The 18,511-nt window shown below is 40.4% G+C and overlaps 1 protein-coding gene across 12 annotated transcripts in view; it reads left to right on the top strand.

The window, feature by feature from the left end:
• LOC131438020 (dystrophin, isoforms A/C/F/G/H) overlaps window positions 1–18,511 on the top strand; it is a 1,278,256-nt gene that overhangs the window by 111,519 nt on the left and 1,148,226 nt on the right. The window lies entirely within an intron of this gene.

Genomic DNA, 18,511 nt, shown 5'->3' with positions numbered 1-18,511 from the left:
TGCTGTCCGACCTCGCTAGCGCTTGTTCGGACCTAACTAAAGCAAAGAAACCTAGCTTTGAGTAGACCGTGTAATCGAGGCGGTTACAGGTTTGTAGGCAAGAGGCCGCCGCTTCAGACGGCGGGTCGGCGGCCAACCCAGCCGGCGTCGCCTCGGCGGCTTTATGCCGCCGAGACATCTTGGCTTCGGTTATGTGGCTGCGCCACATCCGTTATACAGGAGGCATAAAAACACAAAAAATAATAATATAACGTATTCGAAATTACCCTTTCGGCGAAATGTCCCTTTCGGTGAAATGTCCCTTTCGGCGAAAGGACTCTTTCGGCGAAATGACCTATTCGGCGAAACGACTTTAGGCGAAATGGCTTTCGGCGAAACGACTTCCGGCGAAGTGACCCGCTCCCGACCGATATATAATTAAATTATAATCTAGTACATATCTCTGGCCTATTTTGGAGTATTGCAGCTTAGTATGGAATCCCTATAATATTATTTACGAAGATCGCATTGAATCGATCTAAAAACAATTTCCTCTACCATCGTGTGAAAAGAAGCATTTAAAGAACGTCGTAATCTTTCAATACTGTATCTTAATTACGACATTACTTCTCAACGCCGTCAATTACGAACGCGGAAATTATTTTTAAATTTAGAACTAATTATGCAAGGAACAGCCCAGTCAATCGAATGATGCGTTGCTATCATCAATTTTGTAATCATCTTGACCTAACTATGTCAAAGAATCAAAATAAAATCCAAATTTGAAATAATGCGTAGTATAAGTAAACATTGTAAATTATTTATATGTGGTCTACATTTGCTTGACGAAATAAATAAATGAATAAATTTATAAGTAATGAATAAAATTTTCATTCTGCTGTTAATTTTTTTCCAAAAATACGTTCATTTCTTAAAGCAATTTACATAAGTTTTTCTTCGCCGTAGCATCACTTTTACATAGAATTCTTATCCTAATACACTGAGGTCCTTTTTTGCGGTCTTTTTTATGCGTTTTTTTTAATGCGACTTTTTTATGCGAATTTTAAGAGTTATACGGTTTTTTATGCGAAGTTTCAGAGTTATGCGGTATTTTTATACGAATTTTCAGAGTTATGTGGTTTCCCTTCTGCGGTTTTTTTGTGCGAAGTTTCAGAGTTATGCGGTTTTTTTATTGTTTTTTTTATGCGGTAAGTATAACTCGCATAAAAAAGACTTTAGTGTATAATTCTAATATAGTCGCAACGATTTGAATTTAATAAAACATATTGCTCTTATTTTTTAAATTTCATAATATCTGTTCTTTGTATACATTTTGTTGATCATTTCATAAACTATTTCGAATTTCGAGTCAGGTATAATTTTAGTGCATCCACTGACCTAGATCATCTCTATCCCAAGAATCTTGCCAGCTGGCAAGTGTTCTTTGGCGAGACGCGCTATAGAATTCGTTCAAAGCTCATAAATTTCACCCATGTGAGCACCACATTTGGCTGAAATATCGGCTTTATGGTTGCCTGGAACGGATCAATGAGCCGGGACCCAGACTAGAGTGATTTGATTATTATTATTCAATATGTCGTTTAGGCACTTTAATTGCACTCAGACTGTCTGTGGAAATGAAATAATGGTTTGTAGATAATGTGACGATTACACTCAAGCTATGATGAGCTGCTGCTAACTCTGCTACGTAAACAGATTCAGGTTCTTAAAGCCTAAATGAGACCGAAACATTATTGTTGAACATACCAAACCCTGTCGCCTCTTCAATTCGTAATCCGTCCGTGTAAAACATTTTCTCAGAGTCAATATGCCTGAACTTAATTGAAAATATTTTTGGGATTTCCATCGAGCGTAGGTGATCCGGAACTCCACGCACATCGCGCTGCGTGGATGTGTCGAAAAAAGTTGAGTCAGGGGCATTTAGGAGGCTGACACGGATAGGAATATATCTTGAAGGGTTGATTTCCTGTGACATATGGTTAATATATACTGTCACGAATCTTGTTTGAGATTGATGCTCGACTAGTCTTTCGAAGTTATTAATAACCAGGGGATTCAGTACCTCACATCTTATTAGCAGTCGTGATGAAAGCTCTGAAAAGCGGTATTTTAATGGAAGAACTCCCGCCAGAACTTCAAGACTCATTGTATGTGTCGAATGCATGCTGCCTAAGGCAATTCGCAAACAACGGTACTGAATTCGCTTAAGTTTGATAATATGAGAGTTCGAAGCGGAACGAAAGCAAATGCATCCATATTCCATCATTGGAAGTATCGTTGTCTGATACAATTTTATTAGATCTTCCGGATGAGCACCCCTCCAAGATCCTGTTATTGTTCGAAGAAAATTTACTCTTTGTAGGATTTTTTTATTATGTCTTCCCCACGTGCATTTGGAATCAACCCACAGGTATTTGAAAGTCAAAACCTACGCGATGTTTCTTCCTATCAAGCTTTATTAAGAAGACGACCAGCTCTGTGTTCTCCGCAGAGAATTCGATACCCAGATGAATAGCCCAAACGGACAAGTTAATTAAGGTATCTTGTGATGGTTTTTGCAGATCAACAGCTTTGGGTTCAGTAACTGAAACCACACCATCATCGACCAAAAATACAGATGCCATCTGTTGTTTTTAAGCGAAGGCAATTTGGATGTCAGACGATAGCAATGCAAAGTAATCATTCGTCTCTTTATTTCTACGGAAACCAAACTGAGTATCTGACAACTAGCCGTTCGTCTCGACCCAAGTGTAGTGACGTCAAAGAACATTTTTGTCGACTTACTTCACTATTGTGCGCCGTTTCAAATTTACCCTGTACAAGAATGGGCAGAACTTTATCGCGAATATCTCTTGATGTAATTAGCCCAACAACATATTTTTTGCTACAAGCTATCGGAAATATAATCAGAAATTTGTGATCAAATTTTCATTAGCGTGCGATAACAATAAATAACAGAAAAATAAGATTTTCTAAAACCTTTTGAAATACTAAGGAAAATTCATCATGTTTGCTTGCCTTTTTCGCACCCGGTTTTGAGGTAGTCAGGCGCATATCAGCTCCGATTATCTACTGGACGAGTATAAAAGATAACGAGTAAATTCATTATCTACTAACATATAATCGAGTATTATCTACTATAAACGAGTATAAAAGGTAAATACTAAGGAAAATTCATCACGGTTGCTTGCCTTTTTCGCACCCGGATGACGGTTTTGAGGTAGGCAGGCGCATATCATCTCCGATTATCTACTGGACGAGTATAAAAGGTAAACTTTGTTTGAAAATCATTTATTTCTTATATTGCTTCAGACGGACCTGGATGTCGAGGTGAAGTTCTTCCACCAACATCATTAAGAACAAACCAAGTATCAAGCGTGAAACGCTCAGGTCGTGCTCTCATTTGGACTTCGATCGTCAGGATGAGCAGTCGGCAATGAAAGCAGACCTTATGCGTAGTATAAGCCTCAAACGCACAGGTCACAGAGCCAGTTCCCCTTCATAGAAGATAGACCGCATCATCCTTCTGCTGGTCGTTTGCTTCGAGCAAAATACAACGAAACCAAACGAACGTTATCTATCATTGTACTGCATCGCGCTCGAGAAAAATGGGCCGAAAAGTGTTTACTATCGTAGAGAATTCTGCAGTATGGTTCTTCTGAATGCCAGAAATGAATCCCGTACTGCATTTTTATAGTTTCTTTCACTGAAATTTTGAGTGATTGAAGTATTCAAATATATGAGCAATTGCGTCATCATCATCATCGTTCGCACTCGAGAACAATACCAAAGTTCTATTAGAATTATTTTTCTTTGAAATATGCAAATCAAAAGTAAAAATAAAAAATCTAACGAAATAACCGGTATAGTGAACCGTTCGCAGTGCCGACTGAGCATTAAACAAATGCAAATAAAACCAACATTCATTTGCTTTGAGTTCAAGAAAAATGCACCGAGCAATGTTTAATATGGGAGAAAATTTCCACAATATGGCACCTTTAGGGAATAGAAATCAATCCAAAATAACATTATGCCAGTTTCATAGAAGAAATCTTTCATGAAGCAACTTTCCAAATGCTTAAGTTTTGAAAACCTAATATGGGCGCAGTTGAAGCAGTTATTTTGAAGATATAAAGGAATGGCTACATTTCATTTAGTTTTATCTTTGTAAAATATTAGCGAAAGCTTGAATATGTCTCAATACATGAAGGCTAAATATGACGGTCAAGAGGAAGCGCGATAACGAAAGTTCGCATGAATTGTCGAGACCCACCATGTCAATTGAGGAGCGTGTTAAGCGTCACAGAGAGAATAAAATGAAAACTATTAAAACCGAACGATCCTTTTCAATACTACAAGTATGAAACGGTCGAATGGTATTAAATCAATTGCTATCTATACACATCTCGAATGGAGTCCTACGTTGATCTCGCGGTTATTTCTCTGGGTTTACCTACTTCAAGTTTTTTGAAGCAGTTATCAGCTCAATGGCCAATTCTCGCAGGAATTGTATCATTTACTGAATAATTTATCATCCGCCGAAAATGATGCAATCACTGTCCTGCAGTGGAATTTTCGGAACATCATGCCAAAACTTGATTCATTTGAAGTTTTATTGCATAGTCAGAAATGTGATGCACTTACTTTGTGCGAAACATGGCATTTACTTTGTGCGAAACATGGCTTACTTAAATTTTAATGACTTTAACATTATACGTCTTGATAGAGACTTTCCGTATGGTGGAGCGCATTTAGGAATTAAGAAAATCTATTCCTTTTATATATTAGACATTCCTCCGGCTTCTAGTACAGAAGTTGTTGCTTGTCAAATAAACATTGAAGGAAAATACATCTGTATGGCTTCAGTTTAAATGCCTCTAAGAGCACAAATTGGACACCGACAACTCAAGGAAATGGTTGAAGCCTTTCCGCTCCACTATTGGATCTGGGGGATTCCAATTCGCATGTAAATGGTGGGTTCCGTTCACAATGATAAAAGATCATCTTTAATATATAATATTTGCAACAATTTTAACATGACAGTATTAAATATGAGTAGCATGACACGGATCCCAAGACCTCCTGCACGTTCAAATGCATTAGATCTATCTGTTTGCTCCATATTTCATCATTGGAAGTATCGTTGTCTGATACAATTTTATTAGATCTTCCGGATGAGCACCCCTCCAAGATCCTGTTATTGTTCGAAGAAAATTTACTCTTTGTAGGATTTTTTTATTATGTCCTCCCCACGTGCATTTGGAATCAACCCACAGGTATTTGAAAGTCAAAACCTACGCGATGTTTCTTCCTATCAAGCTTTATTAAGAAGACGACCAGCTCTGTGTTCTCCGCAGAGAATTCGATACCCAGATGAATAGCCCAAACGGACAAGTTAATTAAGGTATCTTGTGATGGTTTTTGCAGATCAACAGCTTTGGGTTCAGTAACTGAAACCACGCCATCATCGACCAAAAATACAGATGCCATCTGTTGTTTTTAAGCGAAGGCAATTTGGATGTCAGACGATAGCAATGCAAAGTAATCATTCGTCTCTTTGTTTCTACGGAAACCAAACTGAGTATCTGACAACTAGCCGTTCGTCTCGACCCAAGTGTAGTGACGTCAAAGAACATTTTTGTCGACTTACTTCACTATTGTGCGCCGTTTCAAATTTACCCTGTACAAGAATGGGCAGAACTTTATCGCGAATATCTCTTGATGTAATTAGCCCAACAACATATTTTTTGCTACAAGCTATCGGAAATATGATCAGAAATTTGTGATCAAATTTTCATTAGCGTGCGATAACAATAAATAACAGAAAAATAAGATTTTCTAAAACCTTTTGAAATACTAAGGAAAATTCATCATGTTTGCTTGCCTTTTTCGCACCCGGTTTTGAGGTAGTCAGGCGCATATCAGCTCCGATTATCTACTGGACGAGTATAAAAGATAACGAGTAAATTCATTATCTACTAACAGATCGGCTGAAAAGTTCGTATCATTTCTATGAGAGGGCGTCACTAGAATTAAATCCATACCATTTTCAGTTAGTACCAACCTTCAAAAGATACGTGTATAAATTTGACAGCTGTCTGATTATTAGTTTGTGAGATATTGCATTTTGAGTGAAGCTACTTTTGTTATTGTGAAAAAAATGGAAAAAAGGAATTTCGTGTGTTGATGAAACACTACTTTTTGATGAAGAAAAGTGCCGCTGATACCAAAAAATGGCTTGATGAGTGTTATTCAGACTCTGCACCGGGCGAAGCAACAATTCGTAAGTGGTTTGCAAAATTTCGTACTGGTCATATGAGCACCGAAGACGATGAACGCAGTGGACGTCCAAAAGAGGCTGTTACCGATGAAAACGTGAAAAAATCCACAAAATGATTTTCAATGACCGTAAAGTGGAGTTGATCGAGATAGCTGACACCCTAAAGAAATCAAAGGAACGTGTTGGACATATTATTCACGAATATTTTGATATGAGAAAGCTTTGTGCAAAATGGGTGCCGCGTGAGCTCACAATCGATCGAAAACAACAACGAAAAACCATGCTGAAATTGAACGAATTGGGCTTCGAATTGCTCCCTCATCCACCGTATTCTCCAGATTTGGCCCCCAGTGACTTTTTCCTGTTCTCAGACCTCAAGAGAATGCTCACTGGTAAAAAATTTAGAAGCAATGAAGAGGTAATCACTGAAACTGAGGCCTATTTTGAGGCAAAGGACAAATCGTACTACAAAAATGGTATCGAAAAGTTGGAAGATCGCTATAATCGCTGTATCGCCTCTGATGGCAATTATGTTGAATAATAAAAACGAATTTTGGCAAAAATAGTGTGTTTCTATTAAACGATACGAACTTTTCAGCCGAACTGTTATAATCGAGTATTATCTACTATAAACGAGTATAAAAGGTAAATACTAAGGAAAATTCATCACGGTTGCTTGCCTTTTTCGCACCCGGATGACGGTTTTGAGGTAGGCAGGCGCATATCAGCTCCGATTATCTACTGGACGAGTATAAAAGTTAATTTTTGTTTGAAAATCGTTTATTTCTTATATTGTTTCAGACGGACCTGGATGTCGAGGTGAAGTTCTTCCACCAACATCATTAAGAACAAACCAAGTATCAAGCGTGAAACGCTCAGGTCGTGCTCTCATTTGGACTTCGATCGTCAGGATGAGCAGTCGGCAATGAAAGCAGACCTTATGCGTAGTATAAGCCTCAAACGCACAGGTCACAGAGCCAGTTCCCCTTCATAGAAGATAGACCGCATCATCCTTCTGCTGGTCGTTTGCTTCGAGCAAAATACAACGAAACTAAACGAACGTTATCTATCATTCTACTGCATCGCGCTCGAGAAAAATGGGCCGAAAAGTGTTTACTATCGTAGAGAATTCTGCAGTATGGTTCTTCTGAATGCCAGAAATGAATCCCGTACTGCATTTTTATAGTTTCTTTCACTGAAATTTTGAGTGATTGAAGTATTCAAATATATAAGCAATTGCGTCATCATCATCATCGTTCGCACTCGAGAACAATACCAAAGTTCTATTAGAATTATTTTTCTTTGAAATATGCAAATCAAAAGAAAAAATAAAAAATCTAACGAAATAACCGGTATAGTGAACCGTTCGCAGTGCCGACTGAGCATTAAACAAATGCAAATAAAACCAACATTCAATTGCTTTGAGTTCAAGAAAAATGCACCGAGCTATGTTTAATATGGGAGAAAATTTCCACAATATGGCACCTTTAGGGAATAGAAATCAATCCAAAATAACATTATGCCAGTTTCATAGAAGAAATCTTTCATGAAGCAACTTTCCAAATGCTTTAGTTTTTAAAACCTAATATGGGCGCAGTTGAAGCAGTTATTTTGAAGATATAAAGGAATGGCTACATTTCATTTAGTTTTATCTTTGTAAAATATTGGCGAAAGCTTGAATATGTCTCAATACATGAAGGCTAAATATGACGGTCAAGAGGAAGCGCGATAACGAAAGTTCGCATGAATTGTCGAGACCCACCATGTCAATTGAGGAGCGTGTTAAGCGTCACAGAGAGAATAAAATGAAAACTATTAAAACCGAACGATCCTTTTCAATACTACAAGTATGAAACGGTCGAATGGTATTAAATCAATTGCTATCTATACACATCTCGAATGGAGTCCTAAGTTGATCTCGCGGTTATTTCTCTGGGATTACCTACTTCAAGTTTTTTGAAGCAGTTATCAGCTCAATGGCCAATTCTCGCAGGAATTGTATCATTTGCTGGATAATTTATCATCCGCCGAAAATGATGCAATCACTGTCCTGCAGTGGAATTTTCGAAGCATCATGCCAAAACTTGTTTCATTTGAAGTTTTATTGCATAGTCAGAAATGTGATGCACTTACTTTGTGCGAAACATGGCATTTACTTTGTGCGAAACATGGCTTACTTAAATTTTAATGACTTTAACATTATACGTCTTGATAGAGACTTTCCGTATGGTGGAGCGCATTTAGGAATTAAGAAAATCTATTCCTTTTATATATTAGACATTCTTCCGGCTTCTAGTATAGAAGTTGTTGCTTGTCAAATAAACATTGAAGGAAAATACATCTGTATGGCTTCAGTTTAAATGCCTCTAAGAGCACAAATTGGACACCGACAACTCAAGGAAATGGTTGAAGCCTTTCCGCTCCACTATTGGATCTGGGGGATTCCAATTCGCATGTAAATGTTGGGTTCCGTTCACAATGATAAAAGATCATCTTTAATATATAATATTTGCAACAATTTTAACATGACAGTATTAAATATGAGTAGCATGACACGGATCCCAAGACCTCCTGCACGTTCAAATGCATTAGATCTATCTGTTTGCTCGAGTTCAATTTGACTACTACTGGAAAATATTTCCTGATTTACTCAGTAGCGATCATTTACCAATCATCGTCTCAATTAGCAGTAGCAATTGCATTCCTACTTCAGTTAATATTCCATATGTTCGATTCCCAAATTAAACATTCCTCAACCAAGTGAACACCTATGCAGACACCGAAGGAATCGATGAACAAGACCTACTATGATCAGTTAAACATCTTCTCAAAGGTCGCGCTCTACAGTGGTACACTCGATCGTATTCCCACCTTACTAGCTGGGAGATTCAAGGTCAGAACGAGTCCTTCACCTCTTTTTTACAGGAACTTGATAGCCGCCTTTGAAATAGTTGAACCATCAATGTCCGAATCGGAGAAACTATTCATAGTGAAATCCCACTTAAATTCACATGACACTCCAATAGCCGCAGCCTCTCGTGCGACCATAGTGAAAGAATTGGTTGCTGTTTTCAAAGACTTTTAAGTATTGCGATCTTATTCACTACGGGGAAGAATATCGGTAACCCCACGTACGTCCTGGAGCAGGTCGGAAATTCCCAGTTCTATGCGTTAGGTATCAAATAGAGTCCAAATTTCTAACCACTTCCAATTTAACAGACAGCCTCTCAATACAGCTCAGATTAACATGCTTGAAATATCTCCAGACCTTCGAGATCGAGAAACTCTACATCGAGAAATAGCTAGATACAATGAGGAAACTACCGATAACTCGGAAGAAGTATGTGCAGTTTGCCTGCAAAACAATTGGAAAGAGATAAAACATTTTAACCAGAAGACAAGCAGTGAAACACAGAACCCAGAATGCCTATCATCGACTATCATCTGCTGGCAGTGTGGAAAACAGGGTCATACCTATCCAAACTATCCAAACCAAAAACGCTTTCTCTTCTGTTACAGTTGTGGTAAAAAAGGCTGTACAACTCGAAACTGTAATGTTTGTACAAGGTGAGATGAAAAAACTGCAACAAAGTAAAACGCCATAATTTTTTCATTTTTTTTTTAAATTTTATTGAATGAAAGCAAAAAATGTCGGAAATAACATCAAATTTGAGAATCGGTTTAGATTTGTTCGAATTGGCCACCTTTGGCACGAACTATGGCCTTCAAACGGCCAATGAAACCATCACACGCTGCCCGAAAGTGGCTCTGCGGTATTTTGTCCCATTCTCGGCGAAGCGCTTGCTTGAGATGATCGACACTTTGGTATTTTTTAGTGCCAACCTTGCTTTCCAAAATACCCCAGGCACAATAGTCCAACGGATTGGCATCCGGAGATTTTGGTGGCCATTGTGCGGTGGAAATGAAGCGAGGAACCTCATTTCTTAACCATTCTTGGGTGGCGCGTGCTGAGTGCGATGGTGCTGAGTCCTGTTGGAATGTCCAAGGTCTGCGGCCGAAATGTTTGCGTGCCCAGGGCTTCAGAACTCCCTCCAAAATATTTTCGCGATAGATTTGCGCATTTATTTTGACCCCACGGTCGATGAATACGAGCGGCGAGCGACCATCGGCTGTTATGGCGGCCCACACCATCACCATGGCCGGCTTTTGAGTTCTGGTGGCCAACCGAAGTTGCAAATTTTCAGCTGACCTCTCTGGCAAGTAAACACGATCATTTTGTTTGTTTACAAACTGCTGGATAACGAATGGTTTCTCATCGGAGAAAACCAAATTCGGCAGTTCACCACTTTCGGCCAAGCGAAGCAACTCTTTAGCTTTTTCGAGTCTAACTTTTTTTTGCGCATCAGTAAGATCTTGCACTTTTTGGAACTTCAATGGCTTTAGTCCAAGCTCATTTTTCAATATTTGCCGAATGGCATATTGCGATATGTTCAGCTCACGAGCCATTTTTCGGCCACTGCGACGCGGATTTCGTTCAATTCGCTTCTTCACTTTTCGAACCATTTCTGCCGATGTTGCTGTTTTCTTTCGTCCACTTCCTTGACGTCGGGCTACGCTACCAGTATCACGGTAACGAGCGATGGTACGAGACACAAAAGATTTATTCACTTTTAAATGCTGGAGGGCTCTAACGATAGCCACTTGTGGTTTTCCAGCCAAATGCAAAGCAATCACACTATCACACTTGAATTCCATCACAAATAACTTTTTTTCTGAAAAATTCCCACCAAAATGCTTTTGTGCGCTTGTAAATAATATAATGAGCTGTCACTAGAATAAATCTGACAGCTGTGGGACGAGCGGTTTAGAAATGACAGCAGTCTGAAGTTGGTTGCAGTTTTTTCATCTCACCTTGTATATTAACATCGAGGTGATCACTCCGGGATCCGAGGCCGTCATCTTATCGGACTCCCTGTCGGTTATTACCGCCCTGGAGTCCGACAGGGCCAGACACCCGTTCGTCCAAGCGATTCAACAATACAGCAACAACCAAACCACAATATGTTGGATCCCCGGACATAGCGGGATCCCGGGGAACGAAAAGGCCGATGAATTGGCAGCCATGGGCAGGCAGTTACCACGGTACATACTGGAGGTCCCATCCGCTGACCTGATCACCTTCTTCCGGGGGAGGCTCCAGGAACGTCTACTAGGTCACTGGAGATCTTCTGGAGGTTACCTCTCCAAGATCAGGGGGGATTTGTCACGGTGGACAGATCGACCAGATCGAACAGAGCAGAGAGCCCTATCCCGCCTCAGGATTGGTCACACCCGTCTCACCCATGCCCACTGCATCACCCGCGGCAGCCCATTCTCCTTCCTGCAATGCAAAGTAAGGCTCACGGCAGAGCACATTGTTACCACTTGCCCAGAATACCACAACTTACGAACCCCTACAACATCAGCTCCTCCACCAGTGACGCCCTTTCCAACGATCCCGTATCCGAAACCACCCTAATCCTCTTTCTGAAGGACGCCCGCCTCCTAAACCTGCTCTACAGGGTCCGGCACTCGAAGTGTAACCAACTTCAGACCTTCGAGCCTGGCGTCAAGGTAAATGCGACATATTATCGGGAAAGTATTCTGGAGGTTGCTTTGAAGCCGTGGGCAGACAAACATTTCGGTGGCAGACCATGGACGTTTCAGCAGGACTCGGCACCGTCTCACAAAGCTCAAGTGAACCAAGAATGGCTGAAAAACAACGTTCCGAACTTCATCACGTCCACACAATGGCTCTCGAATTCACCAGATGCGAATCCAATGGATTATTCTCTTTGGGCCATTTTGGAGAGCAAAGTCCGAACTAAAAGATACACCAGTCTCGAGGCGCTGAAAAAAGTTATTGTCCGCGAGTGGGCCAAAATACACCTGCAAGTCACATTCGGGCAGCTTGCGATTCGTTTTTTGACCGTCTCAAGGCCATAGTCAAGGCAAAAGGTGGTCATATCGAGCAAAAGTGAATTGATTCTGAATATTGTATTATTTTTACACATTTTGTACTTTGAATTAAGTAAAAGTAATTTTCCAAACTGAATTTATGGCCTTTTTAATTGGTTACACTTCGAGTGCCGGACCCTGTAAATACCCATTCCTCAACCAACCATACCTCCCTTTTCGTTTTCTCCAACCCTATTTCCTTCCGCTTACACCGACTAACGGCAAACACGTAGCATCGACTTCCGGACCTCCCGGCTTCCACCGCATATCCAACCAAGGGACAGCACCGCTCCATGGGCCATCCGCGGGGGAAGGCCCCCCGGAATGTCAACCATGGCCCCCCGTCACCAACTACAGCACCGCTCCCACCAACGCACGGCCTCACTGCCCACCGATCTTCGTTTCATCGGACCTCCCGGCAACCGCTTCACCACCAACAGAACGATGATATCGTCCCGCTAGCACCCGCGGCCGACTGCCGATTTAAACACCCACAATCGCCCGAGATTCAGCGCATCACCGTGTGCCATCCGCGGGGGATTACCCCCCGGGATGTTGACCACGGCACCACCCTCCAACAACACAGCCTCGCCAACCAGAACCCGGCGACCGATCTACACCCATCCGATACATGACACCACCCTTACGGACCATCCGTCAGCTGATGTCCCACTGGAATGCCGACTGCGGCCCCAGCGGAACTCTATCTGCCAGTACCACCAGGACCAAGGACCGAAGACCAGGTCCTCCTAAAAGGTCTCCACTTAAATGCCAGCACTCCAACGGCCATCCGCCGGGGGCGCTGCCCCCGGGGATGCTCCCCGCGGCCGATGCGGAAACCGACCAGGACCGAACTACAAGAATACCTCTCATGAAATGTATATTAAAAATTGTAAATTGTAATGTACCACTGTAAACACCCTACTCCCCCCAACATAATCTAGCCTTTGCCCCCCTTTTTTTCTTTCTCCTCTCTCCCCCCCCCCCTCAGAAACTTGACACAAACCCGGTGAACAGCCGTAACTAGGTTAAAACAGGGTATAAATAAACGATATAATAATAATGTATATTAAGATGGAAGCAGCTTGACTCAAATAAAGCAGTACAGCATTCGGAAAACCGAAGCTCTCTTTAAAGGGTGTCAGCTCTTCCTTCTTAGTTCACATCCCTCTAATTACCGATATTCCAGCATTCCGAAAAGCAGAATCCATTTTAAGAGATCCTAATAATAATGACAATCGCCCATACGCGGATATAACTATCCTAGGTCGCCGACAGCGGTGCAACCTGCAGTCTGATTGGGGCTCAATCACCAGAATAGCAGAAGAATTAGGGTTAGCGAAGTACAAGGTTAATGGAGAATTAAAAACAGCAGACAGTTTCATTCTTTACCTGCGTGCCGATAGCCTATAACAGCAGAAATATCACCTTGCCAGTGTTGTTTATCGAGATAATGCCTTCAGTAATCATTTTAGGAATGAATGGTTGTTCAAAATTCGGCGTTAAATCAACGGTGTGCGAGGTAACGGATTATCACAATACCGAAGGATCAATCACAAAACCGGTATCTACACATGACAAGCAGCGACTGCTAGACATGATTCAGAAATCTCCATCATCGAAAAATAAAGGCATGCTGGGAAGAATGAACTTGTATCACCACAAAACCGACACAGGAATCACACCTCCGTTCAAACAAAAGTACTATTCTACATCGCATTTTGTTCTGGCCGATTTGAATACAGAGGTCAACCGTATGTTGGAATTGGGTGTTATCGAGCATGCCGTTTGCTGTCCATGGAATAGCGCCACAGTAGTAGTAAAAAAGAAGGATGGCTCAATGAGATTGTGCCGGGATGCCAGAAAACTAAATTCGGTCATAGTTCAGGAAGCGTATCCCATTCCTTTTATCCATTATGAACAATCTAAGTGGATGTAAATACTTGATTTCAATTCATTTAGAGTCAGCCTTTTGGTAAATACAATGGAAGAACAATCTAAACAGAAAACTGCCTTCACGATTCTTCAAAGAGGACATTTTCAATTTACGGTGGTTCCGTTCGGTTTGTCAACGGCGAGTCAGGCACTTTCACGCGTAATGTATCACCTATTCATAGACCTCGAGCCTAAAGTGTTCACTTATCTAGATGACTTAGTCTTGGTCACTGAAACCTTCCAAGAGCATCTACAGCTCTTGGAAGAGATCGCACGAAGGCTGGAAAGCGCACAACTAACAATCAACACGGACAAATCCAAATTCTGTAGAAACAAAATATATAGGCTACGTTCTGGATAAAATGGTTGGCATGTTGATGAGGAAAAAATCGCGGCAATAAGTACATTTCCCAAACCATCAACCAAAATGGAAATACAAAGATTCACTGGAATGTGCGGGTGGTACCGAAGATTCATAGAGGATTTTTCACGAATTGCCGCTCCACTCACAGAACTAACAAAAGCAAAAACAAAATTTCACTGGTCAGAAGACTGCGAAAAGGCTTTCCAGACGCTTAAGTCCTGTCTCATTTCCGCGCCTATCCTGGCGACTCCAGACTAGTGATATTGCTATAGGCGGCAAACGCAAGTAATATTGGTATAGGCGGCAAACTAACCCAGGATAGATGGATTCTTCGATTGAACGCTTATTCTTTTGACATAAAGTATCGTAAAGGGACATCGAACGTGGCTCCGGATTGTCTGAGTCGAGTAGAAATAGTCAACATAGTTGAAAAGGCAACGTTATCGGATCCGTGAATCTTGGGGGAGAAATTTTAAAAGAACTGCACAACGAAAGATGAAACAGGATCAATATGTCATCGGTGGAGAAAAGTGGTCCCTCAGTTCGCTCGTACATCTCATCCAAGTCAGTCGATATAACAAAACCGCTTACGTTCGGGACAGAAGATACCAAGTACAGTATTGTGTAGTGAACAATAGAACGACCTCGACATGAGTGAATCAAACGAACAAAAGCTTCCGCCGACACGAAAGAATACAATTGTTGTTGACTTTAGGCAGTGCAAAATTCGACCTTCGATACAAGAACTTGAAGGTTTGCTTAAGGAGCAAATGCATCGTGACATTAAACGTGTGCATTTACTTCAATGTAATAAGACGAATAATGTTGTTTACATCCAGTTTTATAAAGAGTTGAATACAATTCAATTCACAAAAGACAATAACAATGTGCACTATGTGGAACACGAGAACATTAAGTACAACATTCCAGTATATATGGAAGATAGTGCTATAGAAGTGCGTGTGCATGATCTTCCCTCAAGTGTCACCGATTCATATATTCGCAAAACTATGTCCTAATATGGAGAAGAGAATCTATGGAAAAAGAAAAGTGGAAGAATTTTTTCCCCGGTATTCTAAATGGCGTACGTTTATTACGCATACACTTGAAGAAGCCTATACCTTCTTATGTGATTTTCGGTCAATATACAAGAATTCCGTGCAAATCACTTGTTACCTATGACAATCAGATGGCCACTTGTCACTATTGCCAAAAAGCTGTTCACTTCACCATGACATTCCAACGGCAGCACACCTGGGCGGTGATCGCACACTGAACAGGATACAACGTGACTATTATTTTCCTCATATGGCAACGGATATTTGCAAGTATGTACAAAATTACGACATGTGTAAGGCCAGCAAGGCGCCGAACATAACTCTGACGCCTATTTTAGAAAACCCAAAACCGGATCAATTACCATGGGAAATTATTTCAATAGATTGGATAGGCCCGCTTACACGTTCAAAAAGCGCAATAGAACTAGTTATCGTTGATTGGATTAGAAAATTCGTGATAACAGAGCCCTTCCGCACGGCGAATGCACAACAGATGTCCACATTCCTAGAGCAGTACGTGTTTGTTAGATTTTCTACACCAAGAATTGTAGTCTCAGATTCGGGATCCCAATTTATCTCTCATGATTTTCAATGGCTACTAAAACGATATAACATCGTACATATGAGTACAGCTTTCTCTATTCCGATGTGTAACGTGGCGGAGCGAACGAATCGCACCTTGATCACATGCGTGAGATTTTTTATAGACGAGGATCACAGAGACTGGGATTTACATATACAACAGGTCGTTTGTGCGATTAATACGGTGAGGCACGAAACTATTGCAACTTTGGTCGAGATCACATCCTCTTCACAGATCAATACCCGTCAGCCAAGCTAAATTCCACGAAAAACTCTGACGATACACACAATGCGCGAATTAAAATCGCTCAAAACATCAAACAGTTTGTGGTTACTAAAGTTAAGAAGGCAGCCAAAAAGCGAATACGCCAGAAAACCTGGTACGGTTGGCGAAACCGGCCCCTCAACAAAAATTGGAAACCGTTTCGTCGACAGTAACTTTGAAGTATCAAGTTCGCAATAAACGGCAGCGGTATAAAAGGAGAATGATAATATTGAACTCAAAGGAATCCAATCCTTTAAAAGCTATCAATGAAACAGCAATCTCTCAAAAATGCTTACGTATAGATGTTCAAAACACATGTGCTTAAACATACGCAAAATGACTCAATACCATTTTTCAAAGCTGTATACCTAGAATCTTAGATCATTCAGTTCAATTAGATAGCACACATTTTCTCGGCGCCCAACTCAGTAACAAAGGTGTTGAAGATGCGATTGACAATAGATTAAATAGATAATAATGTAAAATTAGAAGTTTTCCACAGAATTTAATCAGTGCTAATGGAATAGTTTTTGGAAAAGATTTGGCATCGTAGATGTACAAAAACAACAGTTACAGTTAGCTAATAAGTTTTGTATAGTAGTACCATGAATCAGCTTGAAACAATCACCGAGGCCAACTTGGAGAAAATTTGTTCGAGATTGAGTAGCGAAAGGATCAATCAGCTTCGCAATCAGGATTCGCAAAAACCACAACGCATCGGTTCGATATCGTTGACATCTTCTCTGCATTCGCCGCATTGTTTTTTAGCCATTGCGCTTCACACCAGATTCGTGACAAACAGAGACTTAACGAAAGCGTTATTACTGGTGATGACGTATAAGCTACTTGAGCGGTAGTAAGCACAGATCCGAACGGTTTGATAAAAACGACAATGATTTTCTTTCTCGATAAAACACAATCGGTTGATCATTCACGTTGAAGAACTTCTTGAAGGTTCACCAACATTAAATTGCTAACGATCGGTTTTTAAAAGATACGTTTGCAACACGAATTTTCGAAAAATCTCGACACACAAGGTGTAATAACTTCAACTTAACTTAACGATGGTATCTTTTTTATAAATCCGCATGTGTTTTTTGCATGAATATTTCTTGGTGTTTTAGTTTTCATGGCATTATTTTAATGACCGTCGTTTTAATCACTCATAACTCTGTAATATCGAAACTACAAATCGGAACGAATTTGTATCTAAACGATTGAACAATCCATGATATGTCGAAGTAAGTTTCACTTTAAAGTTTACGGTAATTTAAGGTTCTTCCTGAGCCGTTATTCAGGAACCAACATAACCCAAACCGATTCGTATGGCCATATGACGAATAAATAGCAATAGTTTTGTGTCCAACTTCAAAGCTTTTCGGGATTGTCATCTTCTATATTGATTTAAATTTTATAGATTTATCATGCTGTAATTCCAGAATTGGATAAAAATTATTAATTTTGTATGGGACTACAAGTTGATTTTAATTTGAATTTTTGTTTCTGAAATTCGATTTGGCTTTTTTGAAAAACGATTCGATACTGGAACCGGAATTCGAAAATCGGTGTAGCCGAAGTCAGATAAATTCACCTGAGTAGCTGTATAGTTTACATTTGTTTCAAAATGTTTGACAATCAGTGTAGACATCTTTGAGAAATAGCAGCAGTTCCTTAACACTTCCGAATATCAATTAGTTGATCAATTGTATGAATTATGCAAGCATTCCCCTTTTCCACATTTTTTGCAAAAACAAAGAAGGCTTCACTTGATCTAGATTACTGTGAATTTCACACAGCGAATAGTGCCAAAATCAAATCAAATAGTTCTAGAATCGCACTAAACTGAGGATATTTCCCTTCGTTTTGCGAGCAAGAAATCCTAATAGTTCCTTAGAAAACATTTAGAACCATTAGAACGGCTGATTTTGTGTAATGCTCTCCGCCGTTGCTTTTCCATCAATGCAAATGACTGGCAGCTGAGACGTAATCGCTCTTGTCGGAGGCGAAACTAGCTTTGCAAACGACACAAAATACATCTGCTCGCAGTGGCGATAGAATCCAAACTGATC

Source organism: Malaya genurostris, chromosome 3 (genome assembly GCF_030247185.1).
Source record: "Malaya genurostris strain Urasoe2022 chromosome 3, Malgen_1.1, whole genome shotgun sequence".
Taxonomy (NCBI): Eukaryota; Metazoa; Arthropoda; class Insecta; order Diptera; family Culicidae; genus Malaya; species Malaya genurostris.
Note: the sequence above shows the minus strand (reverse complement) of the source record. Positions and strands in the feature narration are given on the sequence as shown.